Source organism: Nicotiana attenuata, chromosome 5 (assembly GCF_001879085.1).
Source record: "Nicotiana attenuata strain UT chromosome 5, NIATTr2, whole genome shotgun sequence".
Taxonomy (NCBI): domain Eukaryota; kingdom Viridiplantae; phylum Streptophyta; class Magnoliopsida; order Solanales; family Solanaceae; genus Nicotiana; species Nicotiana attenuata.
Window position 1 is genome coordinate 35,513,429 of NC_031993.1, and position 19,120 is coordinate 35,532,548.

Sequence of the window (19,120 nt, forward strand, 5' to 3'; positions counted from 1 at the left end):
GGTATATAGGTCGGGTCCAACAAAAATAACCAACAGTAGTTCATACAGTGACAACAAATAAATAAAGAAATAGCTCAGAAATAAAGTGCTCAGCCTTTTCATAGTATTACGAAAACAGTTCCACTTTTCAAGTATACCAATGAAAGCCCAAATCCTCTATCGAAATCGTTAAAAATACGAGTATGTTTTGAAAACTGTAACTTTTTCTTGAAAATTTCCTTTCCACAATAGGTAGACATATTTCATTTCCTTTATCAAATAACAAGTGTGAAATACCTCTTTATAACCACATATCAATGTATGTAAAAAGTCATGAATGACGTGATACCGTACAACATGAGGAAATATGCGTCTCTATGCATGTATGCTATATGTGCATGCCAAGATGAATCTTATACTCACACTCTCAGTGTAATCAACCTCACTACTTCCCACTCAACCACTCGGTACTGTATATGGCCCATACGGCCCAGGAAATCCATCCCGGAACTTGTACAACACTGACGATATGTTGCCCAGTACCGAGGATAAAGGGTAATCCAACCGTGTGGAGAAATCCATCTCCAGGTATCAAGTACTTTGGACAAATCCATGCCCAGGGAAATCCATCCCTCAATAATGTATAAATGCTCAACCACCCGGTACTGTATATGGCCCATGCGGCCCAAGGAAATCCATCCCGGAACATACTCAACAATGACTAGACGTCACTCGGTACCAAGGAAATAGGGAAATCCGTCCCTGCGGAGAAATCCCTCCATATATCAATACTTCAGACAAATCCATGTCCAGGGAAATCCATCCCTCAATAATATCATCCCCGCTCACTGGGGGTGTGCAGACTCCGGAGGGGCTCCTACAGCCCAAGTGCTATAATCTGCACGGACAACTCATGTGCTGCACGGACAACTCGCGTGCTATAACATCAATATAGAATCTGCAAGGACAACTCACGTGCTGCACGGACAACTCACGCGCCATAGTCTCAACATCTCACAATCAGGCCCTCGCCTCACTCACTCATCAATCTCTCCAGTCTCACTCACGGGCTCACAATGTCATGAAAATTGACCCGGAACAATGATATGATGTATCAGTAAATAACAACTGAGACTGAGATATGATATGAATGCATGAATGTGACTGAGTACGAAATATCCATGAATTCAATGAGATGACAACAAGAAACGACCACTATATAACAGCAAAAAGCCTAAGCATGATACCTAGCATGATTTGAAAGCTCAGATACTTAATCACATGGTGAAAATATAGACATCAACAAGAATAGGGCCACTATTCAGTGCCCTAGGAACAACAGAGTCCCAATTCACAGGGTGCACGCCCACACGCCCGTCACCTAGCATGTGCGTCACCTCAACACCAATCACATTGCACATAATTCGGGGTTCCATACCCTCAGTACTAAGTTTCGAAGAGTTACTTATCTTAAACCAGCCAATTCCGATGCCGAGCAAGCTAAAGCGATGCTCGAAGAATGCCATCACGCGCGTAGCGACCTTCGAACGGCTCAACACTAGCTAAAAGCAACTCAAATACATCAGATAAAGCCGAAGGAAGCAGTTACAAATGATACATATCGAATCCTAAGCCAAATCCCAATTTCGGCCAAAAATCATACCCGGGCCCACACCTCAAAACTCGACAAAACTCACAAAATCCGACAACCCATTCAATTACGAGTCAAACCATACTAGTTTCACTCAAATCCGACTCCAAATCGGTGTTCAAAACTAAATTCATATTATGAAACTTTAGGCCAAAACCCCCAATTTCCTCTTTCAATTCATCAGCCATTTGCTAAAGTGAAGATAGATTCATGAAATATAATCAAAACTGAGTGTAGAACACTCACCCCAATCCTTGTGACGAAAATCGCTCCAAAAATCGCCTCAATCCGAGTCCCACATCTCAAAATATGAAGAAATAACCACAACCTAGATTTTTTATAGCTTCTGCCCAGCAGTTTCCGACTTTGCGGCCAAATAGTCGCATCTACGATCACCGCTTCTATGATAAATGGTTCGCTTCTACGAAAATAGCCATGCTTAGCAACCCCCGCACCCATGGTCTTAAGCCGCTTCTGCGATCGCACTTCTGCGCTCATGAACCGCATCTGCGGTTGCGCAGGTGCGTCCAAGCACCCGCACCTGCGATCCTCACGCCCAGCTTCTTTTCTCGCTTCTGCGATGACACTACCTCTTTTGCGGCTCCGGACCTGCGCCCAACACTCTGCAGGTGCAGTCACCCCAGAACCAGAAAATCTTCAGCTATGCAACATGGAGTGAAAATGATCCAAACCACGTCCGAAACTCACCCGAGCCCCTCGGGACCCTGTCCGAACATACTAACACGTCTTAAAACATAACACGTACCTACACAAGGCCTCAAAACACGCATAACAACATCGAAACGACGAATCATACCTAAATTCGAAATCATTGAACTTTGAAACTTCAACTTCCACAACCGATGTCGAAACCTACCAAATCACGTCCGATTAACCTCAAATTTTGCACGCAAGTCACATTAGACATTACGGTCATGCTCTAACTTCCGGAATCAGAATCCGACCCTGATATCAAAACAGTCCACTCTCGGTCAAACTTTCCAAAATTCCAACTTTCGCCATTTCAAGCCAAATTCTACCACAACCTCCAAATCATGATCTGGACGCGCTCCTAAATCCAAAATCACCCAACGGAACTAACGGAACCATGAGAGATCCAATCCGAAGTCAAATACTAAAAAAGTCGAAACTTGGTCAAATCTTTCAAATTTAAAGCTTCAAGCTGAGAATCATCCTTCCAAATTGATTCCGAATAACTTGAAAATCAAAACCGACGATTCACATAAGTCATAATACATCATACGGAGCTACTCATGCCCTCAAACAACCGAGCGAAGTGCAAATGCTCAAAATGACCGATCGGGTCGTTACATCCTCCCCCACTTAAACATACGTCCGTCCTCGAACGTGCCCGGAGTTGTTCCAAAAGCCAACAAATCACTGTATAACCTTACCATGCACACACTCGGGGTTGATCCCACATCACCCTATCCCATATAAGTCCGATAACACGACATGACTGAAATATCTTAATCCAACCTAGCCCATAAGACTTAGAATCCAATTTCCACATCCGAAATTTTCTATAAGACTAGAATCTCGCATCTTCACACTGTATAAGTCTGAACAAGCTGTATCAAGCCATATCCAAACCCCAAGATGCAATCACATGATATACCACACAATTCAAACACTCATAGCGATAATTTCTAATCACAGTAGCTGCTCAAAACAACCTGATACCGGTAATAAACCTCTTATCAAACAAAGCCTCATTCTAACACCTTCATATACTACTAATGATGAAAGAAACACGCCAAAACTCATAACCATTTGTCAGATCAACAAGTTGTGGAACACCTTCTCCCTAGATAGGAACTTTAGCAAATTTCAAAGCTAAATTTTGATATTATTCTTCTAACCACGCTGTAATCAGTTCCGATAGTATTCATTCTAGGTCCAATGACCCCATCTCATCCAACACGACCACTGTAGCGACATGACATATCAATGCAATCTGAAGCCACAACCTGTGGAATCCGTGCACTAATAAGTAACAGTCCAAATGTACTCAAACATGGAAAATGGCATCCGATAAGAGAACCATCCCGCAAGCTAAACGGGTATCACCACAACGCAATTCTAAGAACCCATCACACACCACAAAACCAAAACACACAGATCTCACGCAATGGATCATACCTCAATACAACTACGCTACACTGCGTGACCCCATCCAAACGCTGGACCATATTATATACCTCGAGATGCCTTGCTCAAAATCAATAACCCAGCAAAATTCGACATCAAGCACCTAAAGTGAATTACCATAACCAGGGAGAGCAAATAGCACAATGCCACCATCCAGAAAGAACATAGCCAACGCGCAATCAATCACGCAATACCTAGATACTCATGTAGCTCGAATTTTCCGCTATAAAGCCCCAATAGAACCGGACCATGTGTGCATATAACCAACGAATCACAACTCCTCGCAACATAGAAGGGTAACTCACAGATCATTTCGGAACACGAATAAGCTCCATAACAAGTGAATGGCTCATCCCACAACAATAGTAGTGTGGAGCCAACCAATCCGACTCGGTGCAGAACACACATCCATGTCAGGCCTACCAATGAACCCCCAAATCAACTCTCATCACCCACAATAGATAAATAATCCTCCGAAAGTCCACAATGACTGAATCACGACACATACTATCCTCTGCCCAACCTTGGCTACATTTTCACAGTCCACAACCACGAAAAAATCTACTCATGAGAACTCCTAGTCTCCAATCCATAGAACAAACAAATCACCATATGAGATCTCAACTCCACCGCCTGAATGCCTAACACTTCTAAAATTACACGGTCATACCACGAGGAATACTTCCATAATTCTTCTGTGCCACAAAGTAGAATTCGAACACCAGCAGTCGATCAAACAAGAGAATGCCGCAATACCAATGACGTATCCATAAGTCAAACACATTGTTTCTTCTGAAATTTATGCTCTCCTCACGCCATACCGAATAGTAATGCCATTCACCTATTAATCTGAAACCGTCCATGCTATCTAAGAATATATGACCTTCCTTTCAGACTGAACTGTGACCTTGCACATGCCAAATCTCGATCCTACACAACACACCACATATACCATGCCATCATATAATGGATACGAGAACTTCGTAATCCACTCCGAGTCACAAGCAACTGCATACTTAATTAGCTAAGAACTTTCCATTTGATCCCATCCAGGAGGAAATCACTACACATCACATGCTCCCCACGCTAGTAGGAAATATACATATCTAACTGTGGTAGAAACCATCAAGAGCTCTCCGAATCCTATTTGCACAAAACTAAACCGTCAGGACTGACTCCTTCTAACTCAACCAAGCTACACAAGCCATCAAACCCACGAGCATTGCCACGAAATACCTATAGAAACCCACCATCTCATAAGCACCCGAAGAATCGATCCTATCCATTACCAAGCTGATCCTAATTCTCTGAGTCCCTTCCGAATTACCTTCAAATTGATACTTTTCCTTACTAGTGCACTACTATCCTTAACTAAAACTTGCCCCACGAACTTTAGAATAAAACCACACCGCCCTAAGGCTCATAAACCGTTGTATTCCTTCTTAAGCACCCCCAAAAGTACTGCAACCGAGATACTTGCTCTGAAGAGGCCTTCTACAAATCTAAAGCCATTACCTTCGCCTTCCCGATGCTGATATGTAGAATCCATAATGATATAGAAATACCACAAGTTCTGACATCCTCCAATATAAATCTCCGTTTCTAGCCAAATACACATCCTGGAGATTCCCAACTGCCACGTATAAATCTTGAATTCATTGGAACCATTCTCAAGAGTCATCCACTCTACTCAAATCTCAATTAAACTGACTAAACGGACCGAACGACCTGTTCCCCATTAGCACTCCAACACCCAAGGAAGGAATACCACCTTAACGCAACCAAATAAATTCCTGCTCCATGCACATTACATCCTTCACCAATAACAACTCAAACCGTTCCGTGATTCTCATATACTCATAAAGCCTAATACAACTCGTACCCTAGAAATTCCTTTACTCAAGTAATCCTCGATCTCACCCTCTGCAAAACATAACTCATTCACAAGTATACCTCAAATCAAAACCAATACAACACAAAATCGTGAAATCAACTTATCAATAGCGGACTCCCCCACTTGGCTCAAAGCCATAGATCAAAACACACCATAACTCCTAATGCCCATACTTTATTACAGCCATAATACCGTAGTGAGATTCAACTAAATCCTCCATAAGTTCGTGCAACACAAACAATATAATACCTCAAATTATTTGCAAATCTCGTATTCAACCTCGTAACAGTCAAGCCCACTCTCATAAGCGATCCAAACTCAAATTGCAACACATATTTCACTGGTAAAAGAGAACTCCCAACAAACAACATTGGAATCACACAAGCCTCAGGACACCCTGCAGGATATAGCCAACCTTCTTTGCCTCAAACTGACCTCTCTTTATACCATCCCACAGTCATAAAAATTACACAGTCACTTAATCTTCATGAGTCTGAACTCATAACACGACATGAAATCTACTTCACTCCTCAACTAAACAACATGAAAAGACCCTTCAACACACCCATAACTCGGGACTATACATGAAATCAAGATGGAAATCAAGCACCGAATAGTTCTTTCTACACTTCAAGCAGACCCTTCTCGTTACATTCAACATATCTCGCAGTCATATCATACTCATCTTGTAGCCACCCAGCCATAAATTCTATAAATAGTGACACTACCGGACATATAACTCCAATAGCACGTGCTCACACAATCAACACCTCTATGCTCAAACCACAGTCAAAACTCAGCCTCAAGTCCCCATACTGGCCCATCATCAGCATACCGAAATCATATCTCGCACCTCTTCCATGGAATCACAAGCCATTGATGTACAGCTAGTATCGAGCGGTCACATGCGCATACAAATGTGTGGAAAGGAATTGGGAGAGTTACGCTCAAGCTGAATTAATACCGGACGATAAGGAAAGAAAGATGGGAAGTATATCCTAAATGTCCTGTAGCCTCTCGAGGATAGATATAGACGTCATCATACCGATCCGCAAGACTCTACTAGACACTTGCTCATGACTTGTAGAGCCTATGAACCAAGAGCTCTGATAACAATCTCTCACGACCCAAAATCCACCCATCATGATGGCACCTAACCCAACCCGCTAGGTAAGCCAATCAATAATTATCCAATTCTGTTTAACTTAATAATACAATAAAATAACAGAATTATCTATATGATATACATTTCCCAAGGACTAGTAGTACAAATTACGAGCGTCTAAGAACAGGGTTTACAAAGCGTATATGAAGAAAAATACATCTTCTGTTCGAAAATTACATAAACAAAGTTTATAAATCTAAGGCTACCGTGAACAAGAGGCAGCTACAGCAGGAACGCAAGTATGCCTTCAAATCCAGTAACCATCGATTGCAACAACCTCAGCATCCGGGATCTGCACGCAATGTGCAAGAAGTGCAGTATGAGTACAACCGACCCCATGTACTCAAAAACTAACAAACCTAACTTTAGGTTGAAAGTAGTGACGAGCTGGTAGATAGATCGGGTCCAACACAAATAACCAACAGTAGTTCATACTAGTGTACAACAAGTAAATAAAGAAATAGCTCAAAAATAAAGTGCTCAGCCTTTTCATAGTTTTCCGAAAACAGTTCCACTTTTCAAGTATACAATTGAAAGCCCAAATCCTCTACCGAAATGATTAAAAATATGAGTGAGTTTTGAAAACTGTAACATTTTCTTGAAAATTCCTTTCCACAATAGGTAGAAATATTTCATTTCCTTTTTCAAATAACAAGTGTGAAATACCTCTTTATAACCACATATCAATGTATGTAAAAAGTCATGAATGACGTGATACCGTACAACATGAGGAAAAATGCGTCTCTATGCATGTATGCCATATATGCATGCCAAGATGAATCATGTACTCACACTCTCAGAGTACTCAACCTCACTACATCCCATTCAACCACTCTGTACTGCATATGGCCCATATGGCCTAGGGAAATCCATCCAGCAACATATACAAAGGGTAATCCAACCCCTTTGGAGAAATCCATCTCCAGTTATCAAGTACTTCGGACAAATCCATGCCCAGGGAAATCTATCCCTCAATAATGTATAAATGCTCAACCACCCGGTACCGTATATGGCCCATGCGGCCCAGGGAAATCCATCCCGGAACATACTCAACAATGACTAGATGGCACTCGGTACCGAGGAAAAACGGAAATCCATCCCTGCAGAGAAATCCATCTCCATATATCAATACTTCTGACAAATCCATGTCTAGGGAAATCCATCCCTCTATAATATCATCGGCACTCACTGGGGGTGTGCAGACTCCGGAGGGGCTCCTACAGCCCAAGCGCTATAATCCTCACGGACAACTCACGTGCTGCACGGGCAACTCACGTGCTATAACATCAATATCAGAATCTGCACGAATAAATTACGTACTGCACAGACAACTCACGCGCCATAGTCTCAACATCTCACAATCAGGCCCTCGACATCACTCAATCATCAATCTCTCCAGTCTCACTCACGGGCTCACAATGTCATGAAAATTGACCCGAAACAATGATATGATGTATCAATAAGTAACAACTGAGACTGAGATATGATATGAATGCATGAATGTGACTGAGTACGAAATATCAATGAATTCAATGAGATGACAGCAAGAAACTCCGCATTGCAGACAAATAGTCGCATCTGCGACCATCACTTCTGCGATAAATGATTCGTTTCTACGAAAATAGCCATGCTCAGCAACCCCCGCACTTGCGGTCTTAAGCTGCTACTGTGATCGCGCTTCTGCGCTCATGAACCGCTTCTGTGATTGCGCAGGTGTGTCCAAGCACCCGCACCTGCGATCCTCACTCCCAGCTTCCTTTCTGGCTTCTGCGATGACACTGCCGTTTTTGCGGCTCCGCACCTGCACCCAACACTCCGCAGGTGCGGTCACACCAGAACCAGAAAATCTTCAGCTATGCAACATGGAGTGAAAATGATTCGAACCTCGTCCGAAACTCATCCGAGCCCCTCGGGACCCCTTCCGAACATACTAACACGTCTCAAAACATAACACGGACCTACTCAAGGCCTCAAAACAGGCATAACATCATCGAAACAACGAATCACAGCTCAATTCGAAATCATTGAAATTTGAAACTTCAACTTCCACAACCGATGCCAAAACCTACCGAATCACATCAAATAACCTCAAATTTTGCACGACAGTCACATTAGACATTACGGACATGCTCCAACTTCCGGAATTTGAATCTGACCCCCATATCAAAAAAGTCCCTCTCTCGGTCAAACTTTCCAAAATTCCAACTTTCGCCATTTCAAGCCAAATTCTACCACGGACCTCCAAATCATGATCCGGATGCGCTCCTAAGTTCAAAATCACCCAATGGAGCTAACAGAACCATCAGAAATCCAATCCAAGGTCAAATACCAAAAAAGTCTAAACTTGGTCAAATCTTTCAAATTTAAAGCTTCAAGCTAAGAATCATCCTTCCAAATCGATCCCGAATAACCTGAAAATCAAAACCAACGATTCATATAAATAAGAATACATCATGCGGAGCTACTCATGCCTTCAAACAATCGAGCAAAGTGCAAATGCTCAAAATGACCGTTCGGGTTGTTACAGATACAACTTTTGCTCTACATCCTTTAATAACCTATAAAAACTTTTAGCTTCTATATTTGGCTCTTCGTACCTAGACTCGATGGTCTCATCAACCTCACGACTATTAGAGGGAATACCATGATAAATGTCATGCAACATTTCATATGTGCGAGCATCATCATTCCCTAAATTTTAATCTATATTAGAATTTGTTTCATCGTCTGAAGGTGCATCCGACTCACCATGATAAATCCACCTATTATAGGTCGGATCTATTCCCCACCTAAGGAAATCCGTCTTCACATCATCGCGTGATTTTCTAAGTACATTATTACATTTAACGCACTGACACTGGATTCTTACACCAACCTCGGGAATAGAAAATGCAAAGTTCAGAAAATAGTCCACACCATTCAAGTATTCTGGTAATGTCCTATTCTTAATAAGTAGCCAAGTCTTATCCATCATATACTTACCTACAAGAAAAATAAAACTACATAATTAGAATTTTAAAACTATATATTTATCTTTCTCTCACTGCTATTAATGGCGCAAATGCAATTTAATAGGGCCACAATGCAAGAACGATCACCGGTTAAAAACTAAAAAATGCACATAACATCTACAAGATTATGCAGATTTGCACCCAATCTCATACTCAGGATCAATTCGAGACACCAATTAATTGTCATGACCCAAGTTCTTCCTCCGTGAACTGTCATGACGGAACCAAGTCTCCACGACTAGGTAAGCCTAACAATTTACGAAAAATGAAACAAAGACACGAAACTAACAATTAATAGGTAAATATAATAAAGGAGTTTCAAATGCCGCTCGGCATATACAATAATATCACTTTCGAACTGAACATAGCACTCCCAAAACCCGGAATCTCATGAATCACAAGCTAAAGAAGTACGTAATATTTCTAACTCAAGAAGTCTAATAACGAAGAAAATACAGGAAGTCTATAACTGAAGGGAGAATAGAGAGGGACTTCTAGGTCTGCGGACGCGGCAGATATACCTCGAAGTCTCTAGAATGCCTCGTCTCACTGGAAGTATGGCTGAGAAGAAGAACCTGGATCTGCACAGGAAAAACATGTGCAGGAAAGGGCATGAGTACACCACATCGGTACCCAGTAAGTGCCAAGCCTAACCTCGGTCGAGTAGTGACGAGATCAGGTCAGGGCCTTACTGGTTTATACATATAATAAGATAAAAACGTATGAAATATCATAGTAGAGTTAAAATGCTAGCAATCAATGAAAAATAAAATCATAGGAAGAAATAGCTCAGTACATAGAAATAGCAATAGGGCATCTCCCGGGATACTGTCCCGTAGTCCCAAACGTAAATGTACAAAGGATCTCTCGGGATACCGTCCCGTAGTCCAAATCGTAAATGTGTAGGGGGATATCCCGAAATACCGTTCCGTAGTCTCAAAATAAATATCCAGTACAGGGGGATCTCCCGAGATACCGTCCCGTAGTCCCAAACATAAACACACAGGGGGATCTCCTGGAATACCGTTCCGAAGTCCCAAAATAAATACACAACTCATTCAATATACATAACAGTTGCAGCTAGGAAATATCTACAGTTCTAATCAAGTTCGTAGCAAAGAAGATAGGTGATTCTTACTCTAAACATGCTACACAGAATCTAGGTAGACCGTTAAAGCAGATAAGATAGTTACGGCACATAAGCATGCTTTCCTTAGCTAGACATGAGGCTATATATACTAGTATTGCTCAATTAAAGGAAAACACAGTTAATTACTTAAAGAAAATGGGGGTTTTTTCAACAATTAGCACGTGTACGCACTCGTCACGTCGCATACACGACATTCATATAACAACAATACCAAAAATCCTAAGGGGAGTTCTCCCACAAAAGGTTAGACAAGCCACTTACCTCAAACCAAGCTCAAATCAATCCGATATCACGCTCTTCCCACGAATATCCAACTCCGAGTAGCCCAAATCTAATCAAATCAATTACATAACATAAATATAGCTACAAGCAACTAATTTAGCTAATGAATTTAAAGCTAAGGCGAGAAAATAGGAAAATTCCCAAAAATCCTCCCCAAGCCCACGTCTCGGAATCGGGTAAAAATCACAAATTTCGAACACCCATTCACTCACGAGTTCTCTCGTACAAAAATCATCACAATCCGACATCAAATTCCTATTCAAACTTCAAATTTTCAATTGTGGAACTTTTTCCCCAATTTCCAAACTTCCACCCCCAAATTCCTTAATTAAATGAGGAAAACAACAATAGATTTATGTATATGATCTAGAATAGAGTTAGAATTCGTTACCAAATAGCTCTCCTTCAAAATCCCTCAAGAAATCGCCTCCCACCGAGCTCCAAATTAAATTTTGTGTTATGAAATCTCAAACCCTCGAACTCCTCTTTTCTGCCCAGCGATTTCAGCATTTGCGGTCATGGGGCAGCTTCTGCGGTCCCGCACCTATGGAAAAACCATCGCAGGTGCGAAAGTCAATTAACCAGGTGGGGCCGCTTCTGCGGTCACTGGGCCGCATCTGCTGTCCCCTAGCCGCATTTGCGGTTCCTGATACCCAAGTCAAATTCAGCTTCTACGGTCCACTCAGCCGCTCCTACGGCACCGCACTTGCGGTCCCACATCCGCAGGTGCGATTATAATAGGTTCATCAACTTCAAAAAATGCCTAAGTCCAATTTTTCATCCGTCAAGCATCCGAAACTCACCCGAGGTCCCCGGGACCTCAACCAAACATACCAACCAATCCTAAAATATCATACAAAGTTAGTCGAGCCCTCAAATTGCATAAAAAAAATGTTAAAACCACGAATCACCCTCCAATCCAAACTTAATGAACTTGAAATTCTAAAATTCTACAACCGATGTTGAAACCAAACAGACCATGTCCGATTGACCCCAAATTTTGCACACAAGTCATATTCAACACTACGAACCTACTCCAACCTTCGGAATCGGATTCCGACCCCGATATCAAAAAATCGACTATCGGCCCGAAACTCAAAAATTCAACTTTCGCCATTTCAAGCCTAAATAAGCTACGGACATCCAAAACACAATCAGGACACGCCCCAAAGTCCGAAATCACCCAACGGAGCTAACGGAATCGACGGAATTCCATTCCAAAGCCGTCTTTATACTGCTCCGACTACAGTCCAAATTCTAAGACTTAAACTCTCATTTAGGGACTAAGTGTCCCAAAACACTCCGAAATTCAAGATGAACCATCCCGTCAAATCAAATAGTAGAAATAGACACGAGGAAAGCAGTTAATAGGGGATCCGGGCGTTAATTTTCAAAACAACCGGCCAGGTCGTTACAATTATGTAAATTTTCAACTGAACTTCATACTCAGGCTCAACCCAAGACACCAATTAATAACTATAATAAAATATACATTATTAACTTCTTCAATATTATGAGTATAAATTAGAATCCAACAAAAAGACTTGTTATTTCGCAAGTGAAATTGGGTACTATAAAAGAAGAAATTAACCACGTCTAAATTTTTTATTCTATTGCAACTTCAACTTGAAAATTCCATAACTTAAATAAAACAAAGAAAAAAAGCAAAAACTAACAAAATAATACTAAGAAAAGGATTTACAAACTTTTCCAGAAAAGTAAAAACAATGAAAATCAAAGCTGCTTTACTTTCTTCAAGTAGAAAATACGCCACTAATAGGAGCAAGAGAAACTTCAGCTTGGGGTATCAAAATCCTCTTCTCATAAATCCTATCTTCTCCAATTCTCATTTTCTTCTAGTCCAATATTTTTGAGTTTTATCATAAAAAGAAAAAAAACAGAATAGAGTCCATAGGTATTGCAAATTAAGAAAAAGAGTATGCATTAAACTAAATCAAAAGCTGAAAGCACTAGATATTGAGAAGAAACGAAATCATAAGCGAGAACTTACCAGGTTTTGGGTATAACTCAGCGGAAGGGATCGAAGATTGAACCCGCCAGATGCAAGACCTTAGTTTAGCAGAATAATAAAAAAAAAGAAAACCTAGATGGAGTGGAAACTAGGCGCTATGAATTGGGGAAAAAGTAATAGAAGATGGAAAACCTATTTTGGCGCGTCTGTTTTGGCGAAAAAGTTAAAATAATTTACTAAATTTTAGGCCACAACTAAGAGGAGTTGTTGAGAAAACTTTGTGTTTAGCAACAACTAGTATTCGTTGTTGCCAATTAAGTTTTGTAGTTTATATTTATTATATTACTCCTAAAATATAGTATGGAGAATCTATAATATGTGGTAACAAGAAAAAAATTATGGTTAAAAATTGTATGATACAACAACAATCTAATCATATTGTTGCCATTTATTAAACTTAGCCAACAACCATAATATTGTTGGTAAAAAGTCGTTGCTGGTTTATATATATTTAAAATTTATTATATTATTTGTTAAATACGACAACAAAATTAAAACTTTTGCTAACAAAAAAAATTTTGTGGGTAAAAATTCTATGATATAGCAACAATTAAATGAAGTTGTTGCCATTTACTGTATTTTGCAACAATATTATTGTTGTTGTAAAAAGATTGTTGCCAATTCTATACTTTCTTGTAGTGAATGCTCATAAAATTAAAGCTTGATTTTTGTACCCATTTGGTTGCTTGATCAATAAAGACAATCCGTTGTCACTCAAATGACCAAGTCATCACAAAACAGTAAGAAAAAGTTTCAAGCCCAACAGAAAAATATATTTTCTTAATGAATATCGAACACTATTCTGTAATACTTACAATAGAAATTACATAATTTCACAAACTTAACTGTAACGATCCGACTAGTTATTTAGTGCCTTGACATTCTGTTCGGCAGTTTGAGACCTTGAGTAGCTTCATACGATGAATTATGACTTTCATGTATAGTTGGTTTCGATATTCGAGAGGTTTGGGATTGATTTGGAAGAGTGATTCTCAATTTGGAAGCTTAAGTTAGAAGAATTGACCAAGGTTTGACTTTTGGGTAAACGACTTCAGAATCGAGATTTGATGGTTTAAATAGGTTCGTATGGTGGTTTTGAACATGGGTATGTATTTGATTTTGGATTCGGAGGTTCCTCAAATATTTAAGCCCTATTTGTCGAAAGTTGGCAAGTTCAAGAATGAAGAGTTCATAAGTTTGACTGGGAGTTAATTTTTTGTGTTATTGTCACGATCCCAAATCCACTAGTCGTGATGACACCTAATCCCAACCAGTTAGGTAAGCCAACAATCACATAATAACAATGAAGTCGAATAAACATGGTCCAATAACTTAAGAGGAAAAATATCATGGAATATCTGAGAATATAACCGTAAAACTGCTACAACCATCCCCCAAAACCTGGTGTCAACGAGTACGTGAGCACTACTGAATAACAAGATACAAGCAAAATCCTCTAATACAACTGTCTGAATAATAGAACAATAAAGATAGAAATAACTTAAAGAGAACTTCAAGGGTTGCGGACGACATAACAGCTACCTCGTAGTCTCCTAAAAGCTGGCAACAACTCAAGTTTGAAAATCACCTCGACCAGATGTACCTGGATTTGCACATAAAGTGCAGAGCGTAGTATGAGTACAACTAATCCCATGTATTCAATAAGTAACAACACTAACCTTGGGCTGAATGCAGTGACGAGCTCAAAACAATAGTCAGATGCCAATATCAATAACCGGTAACTGTTCAGTATATAAAGGAAAAATGGTGGAAACAAGTAGGTCAATGATATTATGTTCAACATGTTCACATTTCAGATATTTAGACATGCTTTCAAGTATAGCAATTAAAGCCCAACACAGATAAAAAATTTTATTTACCAAGTAAAATGAGGAAGGTACGTCTCTATGCTTACATGTCAATCAACAAATGTCACAATGGATCCATCAATATTCACACTTAGCATTGTCCGGATGCCTGGAACAACTTCCCATCATCAAACACGTATATGAAATATGGTGCCTGCACTCACTGATGATATGTTAGACTATGGAGGGGCAGATTGTAATACCATATATTTTAAATAAGGGTGTATTGTAATTAGCATAAAAAAGAAGAAGAAAGAAACTAACTAATAAAACAAAACAAAAAAAAGGAAAAGAAAAAGATAAGGAATTGAAGTAAAAGGGCCAAAGCCCATTAACCTCTCTACCAAATTGAAAAGGGTTAGGGAAGGGGAACGAAGCAGAAAGTTTCAGGAAACCAAAAAAACAAAAAAAAAAAAAAAAGGAAGAAAGAAAAGAGAAAAGAAGGAGGAAGAAGTTGGTGCACTCTTGGTACCGAAAAACTCACACCCAACTGGAAAAAAATTTCTACTCTTGCGTCTCGGTGATAAGATAATACATATATTCTTCATTATTTAGAAAACACTATTATTTTATTTACGTGATTCCTTATGGGACTGAATAGATATGAGGTTGGGATTGAACTAACAGTTTATAAGATAAAGTTAAGAAAATTTGGAGAAATTCATGAGACTTTTCAGAGAATTAACTTGGTATATTATATGGATGGGTTGTATTTAATAGATTTTGAATTGGTTTAAGTTAAATGTAGCAGTGAGTTGGAATATTGAAATGAGTCTTGATATTTCAAGTAGAATAAGAGGGATTTGTTGAGTTATTAAAATTCGGTGAATAAAAATCCAAATATGAAACTCTGAGAATATGGACATTCTAAATTAGCTATGAATTAACCAAAACATGGAAATTAATATGAGATCGATATTATGTAATTATAGAATGATTGGAGGAAGTTGTACAAATTGCTCGAGGTGAAGCATTTGGTATTTCGACACGAGTACTGAGAGTAGTAATCTTACCGCAATTTGTATTCTCATAACTTGCATGATTTACACATAATTTTTAATATGAATATGTTACTGATTATTTTGAGTTGTACATGGGACAAGTCTTTTAGTTGATATGATACCGAAATAGTTATTTGAGATGACTACCGTTGTTTTAAATATTTTCGTTGTCACTAGATATATTTTACCGTTACTTGAATTTACTGTTATCAAAACGAAATTTCATGATTTGATAACAACCGATCTACCTTACACTATTTTAAAGTATTTTATTTCAAGTATATATGGATTATAAAGACAAGTATAAATAGGAGTAGACTTTGAAGGATCCCGTAGCTAACGGCGGGTTCGTTAGACCTGGTGCACCTTGTAATTACCGATTACCGTTATAGCCCTCGCTAGTGGGAAGGTAGAACTAACATACCGTTATCGGTTTTCCTCGAGTTGGGACTACCGTTATATTTGACTTCTTGCGAAGAAGTCCACAGTTATACCGATTACATGATCCATTCAATGAAACTTCCCAAACATGAATATTAATATTACACAGTATTTACCGAGCTTATTACCGAATTGTCAATTGATTTATATTACATGAAAAATATGATGAGACTGACTATTATTTATTATTTCTGTAAGGGCATTCTTATGATATTTTCTATTTAATATATATACTATAATGTTTTTTGACTTATTCCCAATAAAAATAATTGTGGTTAAGTGTTATTACTCACTGAACTAGCGACTCACTCCTTGCTATTTCTTTTATAGAGACATCAGTTGACGCAGGCCAGGATTTCGTTAATTAGAGCGCACAGGTTGATATCTTGGTAAGTGTATATGGTAAAAATCAGAGGGTCCGATTTTGTGATCATTAAGGCACCTCGTAAAGATCTCCCCCAGAAGGCTCGAAGTTCGGCTTGGGTTCGACCCCGAGGGTTCCTCACATTCGACCTCGAGAAAGTGCAAATCGATGATTATCATGAGAAAGCGGGAAGTTCCCAAGGCATATGATCAAAGCTGACAAGACCTGCAAGAGAAGCCCTAGTCTGTACCAAACTAGAGAATAGTTGTACCAGCTATATTTCTTTGTAATAAATGCATCTGCACCATGTTGAGATTTCCCCTCATATATAAAGGGGATCCTTGTCATTTTGTAAGGAGGATATACAACACAACACACCATATTGAATACAAGAACATTCTCTGCTCTCTAAACTTAAATACATCCTCCCTTGATTCTACTATTACATTTATTGCTTACATTTATTGTGTTCTATTAATTTTTCTTCATTTATTGCTCATTATCGATCATAAAGAGCCTTTATCAAAGCTCTCAAAGCTGTTAGTCCTTTACCAGCTGCCCATAACTTAGTATCGAGCTCGACCCCGAGGCCCCGATTATCAGCCACTCGGTTTGCTTAAACCTACTATCTTCAAGCTCTTATCTTATTTTCTAGTCTCTTACTTAGCATCTACTGCTTAACAACTAACAGAAAAATAAATCACGTATTTTTAGAACCACAAAATCAAATCTAATTGTTATTACCATTTTCAAGAAAAACAGTTTGGCGCCCACCGTGGGGCTAAAAATAATAGTGATTGTTCTCTTGCTGGTTTACTACATAACGCAAGTTATCGTTCACGCTTTTTCTTGTCCAAAGAATCTTTGATTTCAGGTCAAGATGTCAAACTCAGTGAATGCACAGGAGAACAACGGTCCTGAGGACCATGGGGAGAATGGTGTAGCTGTTCCAGGTATTGGTGTACCACCGCAAAACCCAGAAAATGCACCAGAACCAATTCCCGTGGACGTGGTCTCGCGCAACGCCCAACATGTCGACATAAGCTTCTATACCGACATGAGTATACGCCAAGAGAGCCAACAAGAAGCTCAGAAAACCCCAGTTCGGGAAGAGCGAGAGGTTAGCCTTCACGTTATTTTTGAGATGTTGCAGGCACAACAGCTGGCGATTGCTCAACTACAAAGCTACCAAAAACTCCAAGCACGGCAACACCGGAGGCGGCTCCTCGAGCCAAAAAAATACCAGAAAGATCAAGCAACAATGGGTCAGCAGCCGATCCTGCTATCATAAAGATGCTCGAGGACCTCACGAAGAGGATTCAATCGGGCGAGAAGAAGATAGAAGCCAATGACAAAAAGGTGGAGACCTACAATTCTAGGGTCGATAAAATCCCGGGCGCACCCCCTATACTGAAGGGTGTAGATACGAAGAAGTTCATACAAAAGCCATTCCCACAAGATGCTGCTCCAATACCCATCCCGAAGAAGTTCAGAATGCCCGACCTTCCGAAATACAACGGAACCTCGGACCCCAACGAGCACGTAACCGCTTACACTTGTGCAGTGAAGGGCAACGACCTAAAGGACGATGAGATTGTGTCCGTCCTACTAAAGAAGTTCGGAGAAACACTTTCGAAGGGGGCCATGATGTTGTACCACAACCTCGCCCCGAATTCAATAGACTTAATTGCCATGCTGGCAGATTCTTTCATGAAGGCACATGCCGGTGCCATCAAGGTGGCTACAAGGAAATCCAACGTCTTCAAAGTCAAAGAAAGAGAAAATGAGATGTTACGGGAGTTTGTGCCTCTCACGACTGGGCCGTACAGGCCTTCACTCAAGGTTTGAACGAGCGAAGCTCGGTAGCTTCGAAGCAGCTGAAGCAGAAATTGGTCGAATATCCCGCTGGGACCTGGTCGGATGTCCACAACCGATACCAATCGAAGATCAGGGTCGAGGACGACCAACTAGGAGCCCCCTCGGGCTCAGTATATCCTAGCAGGCTTCTAGCAAAGGATCCAAAGCCAAACAAGGAAAGGTACCAACCATACACAGAAGATAGAAGAAACTCCCCAAGACGTAACATACCCCGAAATGACTGAAGGATAGA

General features: G+C 40.0%; 1 long non-coding RNA gene across 1 annotated transcript; it reads right to left on the reverse strand.

Annotated features, from left to right (window-relative positions):
* LOC109226351 lies at positions 10,210 to 13,517 on the reverse strand. Its single transcript, XR_002068038.1, has 3 exons — positions 13,316 to 13,517; positions 11,284 to 11,353; positions 10,210 to 10,453 (listed from the first exon to the last, which is right to left on the reverse strand). It is a non-coding gene; the product is annotated as an uncharacterized LOC109226351 (long non-coding RNA).